The following is a 12620-nucleotide window of genomic DNA, read 5'->3' on the forward strand; positions in this document are numbered from 1 at the left end:
TTAAGGTGGCAATATTTAAGGGACTGCAGCATATTGGAATCAGCATGATGGTCTAAGGTGCTAGGACATTGTAAAAGAGTTCACTATGGAGATGGACACTGAATATCAAGAATATGAAAGCCTGTCTCATACAGAAATAGAAGGTAAAAGGGAAAATAATATGAAGGGAGCAGTGAAACTTAAAGATAAAAATATATCTGAACTACAGTGTTATGTACAAGAAAGGGAAGAACTACCTAGACGGTCAGAACGTCCACATATTATTATAGAAAAAATGCTTGCTTACCAGAAAGATGAATGTTGTAAGAAAGAAAAAAGGCTAAATACTTTGTATGAACAATGGAAAATAGATGTTCGTAAGGCGAGACATGAGTTAAAATCAAACATATCTGATAAGCAGCTCACTGAAATTGCTGATTCTCTGGAAAATAAAATGAACTGTATTATGAAAATCTTTAGTGAAATAAGGGAACATATAACACCTGTGTCTGATTTAAGACGTAAAGTTGATGCATGTGAAGCTGTGACCAATGACATTGTCAAAATTGTGTTAGAAAGATTAACCATGGCAGATGATGAGTTTGATGCAGAAAGGGAAAGGAGCCGTCTACGTGAACTTTCAGCTCATAGCTATGTTCGCTCTATATACGATTCTAATGCTTCACAAGCAAGTGTCAGCAGCTATTCTAAATCTTCTGGTGCAACAAGCAAACGAGCAGATGCTGTGGCAGAGCTTGCTGCAAAAGAGGCTGCATACAAGATGATGCATTCAGAAAGACAGCAAAGGGAGAAAATAAAAACTCTAGAAGAGCAACTCAAAAAAGAGCTAGAAATTCAAAAGTTTGAATTAGAACGGCTGCAGTTAGAAAAGGACTTGGAAGTTGCACGCGCCAGGGTAAAATCATATGATGAAGTAATAAAACAAGAAGCGAAAGGTCAATTGAACTTGATACAAAATGAACATGAAAGTGAGAGAAACGAAATCTCTTCTACAACACATCCACAATACAATGTTGTTCAGTCAACAAATCTCAGTGAAGTGGCTCTCCTTGCTCAAGCAGTTCAGGACAGCATTGCCATCAACAGGTTACCCACACCTGAACCTACAGTCTTCAACGGAGACCCAATTCAGTTTGTGAACTGGAAAGCCTCATTTATGTCACTTATAGATAGAAAGGGCATCTCTGCAGCTGACAAACTTTATTATTTGAAAAGGTACGTGAGTGGCTCAGCACACAGATGTCTTGAAGGCACCTTTTATCGAAATGATGAGGAATCCTACAAAGATGCTTGGAACAAGCTTAACCAAAGATACGGGCAGCCCTTTATCATTCAAAGAGCATTCCGGGAGAAGCTATCAAAGTGGCCTAGAATACAGTCCAAAGATGCAGAAGGTCTGAGAGCATTTTCAGACTTCTTAAATGCCTGTCTGCAAGCCATACCTCATGTTAAAGGCCTGGAAATATTAAATGACTGTGAAGAGAACCAAAAGCTGGTACAGAAACTTCCTGACTGGGCAGCCTCCAGGTGGAACCGCCAGGTCACAATATCCCTTATGGATAGCAAAGAATTTCCAACCTTTAAAGACTTTGTAAAATTCATGTCAACGGAAGCAGAGATTATGTGTAATCCTATTACTTCCTTTCAAGCTCTGCATTTACGTGAGTCTCAAAAGGAAACCAAAAGAAACAAAGCAACTGTCTTTAAAACTCAAACAGCTTTAAACAATGATAAACAGACAAAAGCAAAGGGACAGTTAAAAACACCATGCATGTTGTGTCAAGATGACAATCATCCACTTTGTAAGTGCCCAGAATTCATGCAAAAGTCTCTGAAAGACAGAAGAGCATATGTCAAAGATAATAAACTTTGTTATGGTTGTATAAAACCAGGTCACTGCGCCAAAGAATGTCGTCGTCGCCACACATGTGACGTATGCAAGTTACGTCATCCCACATGTCTTCACGATTACAGCTATGAGGCTAACGAAGATAGGAAACAATCACTGTCCATGGTAAGCAATGCGCATGTACAGAATGGTGAAACTACTAATGCCATGTCACTTACCATCACAAGCACAAGTCATTCAGTCATGACATCTATGATAGTACCTGTATGGGTGTCGTCTGTTAAAAATCCATCCGATGAAAAGCTTGTCTATGCTTTGTTAGACACTCAGAGTGACAGTACTTTTATTGACGAAGAAATAAGTAACGTACTTCAAGTAGATACTCACCCAATAAAACTTAAACTTACCACCATGATAGGAGACAATATGGTCATCGAAAGTAAAAGAATGTCTAATCTTCGTGTAAGAGGGTACAATTCCTCAGTATATATCAATCTTCCGCCGGTATACACAAAGGAGTGTATTCCTATTAATAATGATTGCATACCAACGCAAGAAACAGCAAATAACTGGGCTCACTTGAAGGTAATTACAAACGAAATGCCACCTCTTCTCAGTTGTAAAGTAGGTTTACTGATCGGCTACAACTGCCCTAGAGTGCTAGCTCCCAGACAAGTCATACTAGGTAAAGAAGATGAACCTTATGCTATTCTGACAGATTTAGGATGGAGTATTGTGGGCTGCTCCACACCACGCATCAACGTATCATCAGCAGTCAGTCTTTGTCACAGATTAACCACAAAGGAGATACCAGCTTTGACACCTGTGGATGCAATCCGTATACTAGAGTCCGACTTTAAGGACGTCACAGCAGATGACCAGACAATCTCGCAAGATGTTATTGCGTTCCTAGACAAACTGAAGGGCAGCATAAAGAAAAATGCTGAAGGACATGAAATGCCCCTTCCGTTTGAACAACGTCCATATTTACCTGACAACAGAGAACTTGTTAAAGTCAGACTTAATCAGTTGCACAAGAAGTTCTGTAAAAATGAAAAATACAAGACGGACTATATTGCTTACATGAAGGACATAATTGAAAGAGGTGATGTAGAAACAGCAAATGAGGATAAAAACCCAGCAGACAATGCTTCTAGAGGAAGAACAACAAATGAGTTACTCTCATCTAACTGGTTCTCTGGTCCCTCATTCTTATGGAAAAAGGAAATACCAACCTCAAATGTTGTATTAGAACTTACAGTAGGAGACCCAGAAGTAAGAAAAATTCAGACATTACAAACAAAGACCATAGAAAGTAAAGATCTTGTAGACCATTTGTCCAAATTTTCATCTTGGTCTAAGGCTGTCAAGGCCATTGCACGCCTTCTGAGGCGGATTAAGAAAGATAAAACCCATTCACCTGCATCCGTAAGTGAACAAGATGATGCAAAACGCTTGATTTTTAAGGGTGTCCAAAAACAAATATATCAGAAAGAAATAGATGCTCTGAGTCAAGGAAAACAACTTCCAGGTCATAATAAACTTCATCACCTGGACTCCTTCTTAGATACAGATGGTATAATCAAGGTGGGAGGGAGATTAAACCACTCGTCGTGCATTCACTCATTCAAGCACCCACTGATTCTTCCTAAAGATCATCATATAACAAGGTTGATAATTGCACACTATCACGAAAGTGTAAAGCATCAAGGAAAAGGTTTCACAATTAATGAAATCAGATCTAGCGGATATTGGATACCTGGAATAAACAGAGCTGTCACATCTTACATCCGCAATTGTGTAACTTGTAGAAAACTGAGAAAATCTGTTGAAGGCCAGAGGATGAGTGATCTCCCCAAAGAACGCGTGGAGCCTTCTCCACCGTTTGTGTATTGCGGTATGGATTGCTTTGGTCCTTTCATGACTAAAGAAGGAAGGAAACAGCACAAAAGGTATGGTCTGCTTCTAACTTGCTTTTGTTCAAGAGCCATTCATATAGAAATGCTAGAAGATATGTCCACGGATGCTTTTATCAACAGTTTACGCTGCTTTATTGCAATTCGAGGCACAGTACGGCAGATCAGATGTGACCAAGGTTCCAATTTCATCGGCGCAAAGAATGAACTTAACTTAGCATTACAGGAGCTTGACTCAAAAAGGCTCACTGCTTTTCTTGCAAATAAACAGTGTGATTTTGTTATGAATGTCCCTCATTCCAGTCATGCAGGTGGTGTATGGGAGCGTCAAATCAAAACTGTACGGAGTGTTCTTAATGCTACAGTTTCCCTCTCATCGGGCAGACTCAATGATGCTTCACTACGCACTTTGTTTTATGAAGCCATGGCTATAGTCAATAGTCGCCCCCTTACAGTGGACAACCTAAATGACCCCAAGAGCTTAGAACCACTTACACCTAACCATCTGATTACCATGAAATCCACCACAGCCCTTCCACCACCAGGAGAATTCACAAGAGAAGATTTATATGGGAAAAAGAGATGGAGACGAGTACAGTATCTTACTGAACAGTTTTGGAGCAGATGGAAAAAGGAGTATCTTCTCAACATCGCTACTAGGCAGTGTTGGCATGCTTCCAAGAGGAATTTTCAAATTGGTGATGTGGTCATGGATGCAGATGATAATTTGCCAAGAAATGAATGGAGACTTGGACGGATTATAGACACCATAATCAGCCCAGATGGACTAGTAAGGACGGCCACAATAGCACTTGGTGATAAAACACTAAGCAAGAAAGGAGAACGGATAAACAAGATCTCAGCAGTAGAGAGACCAGCACAGAAGTTGATCTTTTTATTGGAAGCTGAATGACTGAATGTTCTAAAGGACTTCACTATAATTTATTATAGTTATTAATGTGTTATTAAGTGGAAATTACTCATGTTTGGAAAACATGTATAATTTGGTGGGAGTGTAACAGACTTAACTCTGTCATTTATGTTATAATTTGTTGTATTCATATTCTCATAGTTTTTGCAAGTTTTAAATGTGGATAGGGTTTACACTGTCCATGTTGCAGGGGGAATGTGTTTGGGGTAGGACTGTTACTCAGAAGGAAATGGTCTTGGGATATACTGGTCATAACAGTCATACTGGTCATAACTGTAATACAAGAGAGCCAGCATATCAACAAGAATTATCAGAGTCCATCCTCATATACAAGGTTGTTTAGCAAACCCCTGAAAAGGCATAAGGTCTGTATATTTTTTACTTTGTATTAGTAATATGCAAAAGATAGATAATTTAGGGATAAGTCATTAATGCATATTATTTGTATTTTGTTTAGCTCTTACGGTGAATTTTTGGAGTTAAAGGAAAGTTTACAATAAAGCTTTTAAAAATCATCAGTAAAGTTTTAGCCATCATTCAGACGGGGTCTGCTACAATTAACCCATTGGGTGTATTAACTCTATGTGCTTCTCAATGTGTTAGGAGACTGTAAGGGTTAAATACCAGGAGCCCCTCTTACTTTAACCTTTCTCAAAATAAATGTGAATTATTACTTCCCAATCTTCATTGGCTAGCTGGCAAGAGTTACCTGCACTATCCAGTGTAAAGTAGTGGGTGCTGGCGTAAACTCCCAACACGGGTGGTAACGTATAATGAGTGATCCTGGCAAGACCCGCTTCTATCAGTTTTAAGTGCGTTGGTATTGACTGGCTCCTCTCAGAGATAAGGGGAATGATGCGTTATCAGCTGGGTGACATCACAGCCTTCGCTGCGCACTAGATCGCTATCAGTCTGGAGTTAATGAAAGATAAAATAGTGGTATTTATGAATATCAGAAAGATGTCGGCTCGTGTGCCGGGACGTGCAACGCTGACGCACGCGTTTGGGGAGAACGCACCCCGGCAGGAGACGTTATGTGGCTTGAGATGTCTTCGCGCGCGTGATATACATTTGGATGCGTTGCTATGTTATGCAGATTGAATATTTTTCTCATTGAATATCTTGCAGGTGGCGGTTGGAATCACAGATGTTAACGACTGCAAGCCAGAATTTCAGCAGCGAATCTATAGCAAGGATAACGTACCTGAAACAGTGCCTGTGGCAGCCGCTCTCTTACAAGGTTAATGCGATAGTCCTTGCTGGCGTGGGGGGGTCTTATAGCTCTCTATCCGTACGCCCCACGAGATAGAATGCACTTTTCAGGTGATAACTCTCACTTCTTGGTATATTAGGAGATAGCGGCTGAGAAGAGGATCTATTTGTTAATTACTGTAGGAGGTAGAATTTTATTATTCGTTAAGAAACCGAGACTGACCGTTCTCCGTTATGGGATTGGAAAACTTTCATTTTTTAAGACTTTGTCATATTTATATAGTATAATATATAGTATAGTATATGGTATAATATATGGTATAATATATAGTATAATATAATATAGCTTTCTGCATCAGTCTGAAAGATGTCACCCATGCGGTGAGATATTCAGAGTATGTATATGTTTGTTTGTGTGTGTATGTATGTGTGTGTATACATGTGTGTATGTATGTATGTGTGTGTGTATGTATATGTATGTGTGTGTATGTATGTGTGTATATATATTTATGTATGTATGTGTGTGTATATATATGTATGTATGTGTGTGTGTTTGTGTGTATATATATTTATGTATGTGTGCGTGCGTGTGTATGTATATGTGTGTATAAGTGTATAAATGTATTGGGTAAAATGTCATTTTCCCTTTAAGGCTTCAAAATAATTTTCACTCAGTGATATCTGGGAATAAGAAAGTGAACGTCGAGCGATCAGCCGCAGACTCAATTACAGCCGTGATCCCCAAAACCGTACGATTGTCCTACTATAGGGCTGTTTCAGCTGCCAACTGTATTGATGTGTAATGATATGGTGTATCAGAGCGCCGCGCATGCTTATTGTTGTTATGTTTGCTTCTAACCAGTGACAGCCACCGACTGCGACTCCGGTTTGAATGGCGAGGTTTCCTATTATTCTTTGAGCCCCGATTTTGGCATCTCCGAGGAGGGCGTTATCAGCCCCGTCCGGGAGTTGGATTACGAGAGGCCCAACCATCTTTACGAGTTTGTGGTTCTGGCGATAGACCACGGAGAAGACCCAAACACCGGGACAGCCACCGTCCGCATCGTCCAACGTGAACGATGAAGCTCCAGAGTTCTCTCAAACCACGTAGGTGCAGCTCGCGAGACTCTTCTTAGTTAGGGTAGGGCCGACATGTAGGTGGCAAACCTTTCCCCTTCACAGCGTGGAAGTAATGGATGCAAAACAGATTCAAACTTGAGAGTTTTGGGCAATCTTTCCCAAAGATTAATTGTTAAACTTTGGGCAATTTTCTAAGCTTCACTTCCAAAGGGGAGGGCAATACAATGCTAGGTGATCATTTTAGAAGAGGGATAGTGTTGTCAGGTGATTAACAGCCACTCTGAATGTCATCCCCGTTCAGCAATGTGTGATCTATACTGCCCCCCGCAGGCCGGGTTAATGGTGCACGCACTCCGCGAGGCGTATGAAATGTCGTTTCTGTTGTCCTGTATGTTGCACTCGCTCTACCCGGGGTGCCGTGTATAGCCCTGATTGTCAGAATGATTGCAGGGCCATTAGTCAGTTTATTGAGCGTGAGATGGTCGTTTAAAGAGAGGCGTCTCGAGGGGCCAAAGTTTGTTTTGTTTTGTCCATTAACGCATCTCGGTGTATTGCCGGAATCCTTTCTTCTCTCCCTTCTTCTCCCCCATCACAAACTTGCACCTTCTGTAACTGATACATTGTTGCCCTACTTTTATTCTTTAAAGCCTCCTTTGTCTTGCGAGACCTTTCCGCGAAGTATTCCAAACTCCCATCTCTCTCCCCCTCGTCACTTTATAGCTTTAAAACTGTCAAAGCTAAAATCTATTTGCTCGTTAGACCGGAGGCAAAGACAGGGCCTTGGGCTATAATTTGTTGCCGATCGGCGTTAGCGTCCCTCCAGCCTGGTGCATTAAACGAGGGATTCACAAATAATCTCCTCTCCGGTCTCCTTCAATTTGCAGCCGTGTGATCCGGACAGAGCAGACGTCTCTGCGTAATGGCCGTTTGTTACCCTTTTTTCTCATTCAGGGTTTTCTCATTTCGTATTTCTTCAGCTTGCACAAATTCATGCAATTTTTCTTTTTCAACCTATTATTAACGATGACATGTCTGTAACCGCCGCGATTCTTTGGAGAGTGATACGTTTTAAAGCCATTTTTAAAGGATTTGTAACAACGGGACTGATTTATCCTCAAACCATTTAACAGGAATAATCCGTCTGGGTTCTAACCTGCTTCCAAAGCATCATGGAGCCGAGTATGTTCTGTATGTGACCGCCACCGATGACAACGCTTCGGGGGATCCTCGCAGCCTCGCCAGCACGACTATGGTTGTCGTGAGAGTCGATGACGTCAACCAGAACAAGCCCGTCTTCCATCAGGTACCTCATACATTAACTCCAGAAAACCGCTTAGGAGAATAATCCCTTACTGAACGCCAATGAACTAAAGCCGTGTTAGAACTGTCCTCGGCTCCAAGATGTAGCCAGATCCTAAAAGAAATGTGTGGATTTAACATTATTTCCACTGTGCCCAGTACCGTCACCACGCCGTAGTCCTGGAGAATCAGCCCCCAGGAACGTTTGTGCTGCAGGTGGAGGCGAAAGACGCAGACGTTGGCCTCCAAGTGAAGTCAAGTGAAGTACGGGATCGTTCATCGCGAGGGCTCTCTTCCTGCATTCAGCATCCATCCGGACACAGGTGCCACCACCTCCTATACCTTAAAGCCCTTTAAACATTGCATGTAGAGACGGGCTGCGGCACGGTGACCGAGGACACACTTTCCTCCCGGTGTATTTGTGTTCTAGGTTTTTAATATGCTTTTTGCTGGATTGGTGAATACGCTTCTACCCTTCTACCCCAGGGTCAACAGCTAGAGGTGACATCATGGAGCTTCATTTGATTCTGTTAAAACCAGTGGGTCAGATAGGCTCGGCGATGCAGGTTTTAACCATGGTTGTAGGTCAGGTTAATCAGCCAAGCTTTTTTTCTCAAAAGCTTATGAGAAAATGTTCTTCACGTGTTATAGCAGGAATTGCCAGTCGCATCGCCTCCGTGCTTTCTTTAACACGTTTCCCGCGCAGGAGTCCTGACAACCCTTCAGGGCTTTGATCGGGAGAAGCAGAAAGAGTTCCCCGTCACCATCAAAGCCACAGACCAGGCGGCCGAGCCTCTCATAGGGCTGTGCCAGATCAACCTACAGATCCAGGACCAAAATGACAACGACCCCAGCTTTGAGAACAACCACTGCGAATGTAATTGAGTCTCCGTGGGTAGAGTATGAGATCTCTACAAGCACCAAGTCCCCATCATGTTCTTCTGTTGACGGGGAACTCTTTCTGCTTCTCCCGATCAAAGCTCTGAAGGGTTGTCTGGACTCCTGCGTGGGAAACGTGTTAAAGAAAGCACGGAGGCGATGTGACTGGCAATTCTAATTATAGCTTTAAGTGGAATTCAGCGTTAAGAGTCTTCCTAGATCTGCTGGTCCACAAGAGCTTGGCCGGCTCGCCCATGGGGTATTTGGGACCCCAGTGGACAACATAGAATTCAAATGTTTTCATTCTTGTCCCAGATTTCCTGAGGGAAGATGCTGCCGTGGGAACCAGCTTCCTCCGCGTTGCGGCCAGTGATGACGATTATGGCATGAGTGGAACGATCACGTACTCCTTCAGCATTAACACCTCTACGGGGTGGCTTTATGTTCGCCAGCCAATATCTCGGGTAACGTAGCAAGCGTTTACATGCCGTGTTTAGAGAACCAACTTACATTTCAACAAGTGAGAGTACTCTTAAATGAAAATATCGCGGGGTCACCTTCTGACCCCAGATCCCTTTATACAATATGACTTATAGTAGGATTGTAAGCCGCTATATATATAATGCAATAATAAGATGTGGCACACTTGTATCTCTCTTTCGTTCCTAATATTAAGTAACCAGTTTAATGTACATATTGCAAAACTACAATGTATCTCTTATGACAGCGAGTAGCTTTGTGTTTGGATATTTCAACTCTATGCTTTGCAAACACAGCTGGTGGCTTTTTAAGCGGGGACGTAACGGGGCTTTTTGGATAGTTTTAAGGCATTGTCAAGCTGTCATGTTTGCTTTTTCTGAAATCAAAAGTCTCTACGGCCAGACGATGACATCTGGGCACTGATTGGAAGGCCCCCGTGTGAGTCCCCGAGGTTACCGCTAAATGAGACTCTCCATTGCAGAATGCCAGCTGTTTGCTGGGAATCGTCCACTGTCTTTTTTTGTTCTCGTTTGTTTGTTTGTTTGTTTTTTTGATACGAGCTTCTGGGTAGCTCTGTAATTGGAAATCGGTTGGGCGATAGAATGAAAAACCCTCTAGAAAAAGTACCATACAACTAAATAACACTGAGTACCAGAGTATGTGAGTGGTGCATGAAACTCCTCAACCATCTGTCACTCACAGCTTTTAAATCAATTGGGAGAGCAATTTTGGGTTTGTTTTTTTTGTCGGGGAGGTTGCTGAATGGAGAAGGTTTACGTGAATGTAATTAATTTTTTTGTCTTAACCTTTTTTTTCCCATCAGAAATCATTAAAAACACTAGAGGTCACGGCCGCGGACGGAGGAAATAGAAGCACGCAGGTGGAAGTAGCCGTTCGAATCACAGATGCTCAGAATCAGTCTCCGGTCTGGGAAAAAGAAAGATATGACCTGGGGATTCCGGAAAATACCATGAGAGATACGCCTGTTGTGGTATGACGTGACCTCTGACCTGGAAACCAGTGGAATTTTTCCACCCGTCAGTGGGAACTGTACAATGCTTCCAGCCATTGGTTGGGCACCTTACAATGCTTCCAGCCATTGGTAGGAGTCATAGAAGGATTCCGCCCATTAGTGTATGATCTCATTTGAATATGGATTTCTCCCTCATGCCCGGCTACCAGGGATCGTACCCATCTAGACATCTGCTTCCCGTTAGGCCTGATATGAAACTAGTAAGAGGGAACGGGGTATGGAGACATCACCTCTAAGGAGCCTTAATCACCCTTCTAATGTCTGTCATTTCCGAGTGGACTTCCTGCTGTTGAGGGCTTCTTTTTACTGTAATTTACTGTTAATTACACAATGTTCTGCCATTCCTACAGATCGTTAAAGCTTCCTCACTGCTGGGAGACCCTCGTGTGACGTACAATTTAGAGGAAGGATTGGTCCCAGAGACTAACATGCCCGTTCGTTTCTAGCTGACGGTAAATCGAGAAGAAGGCTCTGCCTCCGTTCTTGTAGCTGAACCTTTAGATTATGAAACAACCAGGACTTTTATCCTGAAGATCCGAGCTCAGACCGTTGCTGCTGTGCCATTGGCTGCCTTCACTACGGTGTACATTAACATTACAGGTAGAATCTCCGGATATCAATTCTGTGCCTGCGCTGCTAGAACAGCAAATGTGAAGCCGGACTTGTTTATATTGCAGATGTGAATGACAATGTGCCATTCTTTACGTCGTCCATATAGGAGGCCACCGTTACAGAAGGCCTTGAATTGGGAACATTTGTGCTCCAGGTGTCTGCATCTGACCAAGATCTCGGACTGAATAGAGAGGTGAGTTCATACGTGAAACCTCATCACACGCACACACTGACTCCTATAGCTCTGTGTTCTTAGGTAAACTAAAGAAGCTGGATTATGAGATCCCTCAGGAACGGATATTTAACCTTACCATCGAGGTCCGGGACTATGATTTTTCTTCAGTTTCCCACTGCCTGATCAAGTTACAGGACTGCAATGACCACGCTCCGGTTTTCATTCCATCCGTTTTGCAAGTGCCCCCTTTCTTGGAAAATATAAACGTGGGCTCTACCGTTACGAATGTCACAGCTTCTGACGCCGACTCCGAATTAAATGGACAGTTTGTTTATGGCATTCACGCGGAGTCTGATGTCTTCAGTCAGTTATATGTTGACCAAAGTGGGGCTGTCAAAGTGGTGAAAGCCCTAGACCGGGAGGTGACTTCCCAATACCACCTGGTCATTGTAGCCTCAGACCGGGGTATCCCAGTTCAAACAGGGAAGCGCAACTGTCATTCTAGACCTTTCTGGATGTTAACGACAACGGGCCAGCATTGGCTACTCTGTACAAACCTATTGTTTGGGAAAAGGCAGTCTGGCCTCAGAGGGTCCCTGTCAACGAGACATCGGATTTTTTGTATGCTGTGGATCATGATACTGCAGAGAACAGAGCCCCGTTTACTTTTACTTTGCCAAATGACCATCAGATTTCTTCAACATTCATGCTAATTGACCACGGAAACAGCACGGCCTCTATTGAGACTCTGAGGCCCTTTGATCGAGAGATAGAGAGGGCTTTTTATCTTCCAGTTATAATTACGGATAGCGGAAACCCGCCTTGGGCCACCACAAGCACGTTAACCATAACTATTGGTGATCAAAATGATAACCCGCACCGAGGAGCTCACAAAGACATCAGCGTTTACATCTAGGAAAGTGAGTAGCCTCAATAGTCTCTTCTCTGCTGTTGTGACCAGTGTTGTAGCTATTAATTATTTTCTTCTTGTCACCAAGTCTTTAATAACCCTTCCTATCCCCCCCCGAACATCAGTTTGGTTATACGTACGTTCTCTTGATAAAGAGGCAGGAATAATGTTTGTTTTTAAATTGATTATAGAGACCCACGGCGAATGGTGGCTGTAAGATAAAGGTCCTTCTAGACATGTCATT

General features: G+C 42.6%; 1 pseudogene; it reads left to right on the forward strand.

Moving 5' to 3' along the window:
- Positions 1–3691: 3691 nt before the first annotated feature.
- Positions 3692–12382, forward strand: LOC128468011 (neural-cadherin-like; annotated as a pseudogene).
- The last annotated feature ends 238 nt before the right edge of the window (positions 12383–12620 follow it).

The sequence above is a fragment of the Spea bombifrons genome, chromosome 10 (genome assembly GCF_027358695.1).
Source record: "Spea bombifrons isolate aSpeBom1 chromosome 10, aSpeBom1.2.pri, whole genome shotgun sequence".
Classification (NCBI taxonomy): Eukaryota; Metazoa; Chordata; class Amphibia; order Anura; family Pelobatidae; genus Spea; species Spea bombifrons.